The 289-nt window shown below is 70.9% G+C and overlaps 1 long non-coding RNA gene across 1 annotated transcript in view; it reads left to right on the forward strand.

Moving 5' to 3' along the window:
- Window positions 1-289, forward strand: part of LOC109279490 — a 2,276-nt gene that overhangs the window by 700 nt on the left and 1,287 nt on the right. The gene's annotated exons all lie outside the window — the stretch shown is intronic.

Raw genomic sequence — 289 nt, forward strand, 5'->3', positions numbered from 1 at the left:
GCGCCGCGGCCCCCGGTGTAGTTTTGTTGCCGGTTTCGTGTGGTTTTTCGTGGTTTTTTTCCGTGTGTGCCCGAAAGGCACCGCGGCCGCGCCCCGAGGGCGCATGCGCAGTGGCGCGCACCGTCCCGCGCTGCCGCCTGGCCACCGAAACGCGGTACTGTGCGTCTGGTGCCGCGCATGCGCGGTGCCGCGCTCCCTTCGCTCACTGCTGCCGTCTGGCGACCGAAATGCGGTATTGCAGGTGGGGCGCTGCGCATGCGCGGAGGCGCCGCCGCGCTCCCCGTTGCCG

The sequence above is a fragment of the Aptenodytes forsteri genome, unplaced genomic scaffold, assembly GCF_000699145.1.
Source record: "Aptenodytes forsteri isolate BGI_AS27 unplaced genomic scaffold, ASM69914v1 Scaffold227, whole genome shotgun sequence".
Lineage (NCBI taxonomy): Eukaryota > Metazoa > Chordata > Aves > Sphenisciformes > Spheniscidae > Aptenodytes > Aptenodytes forsteri.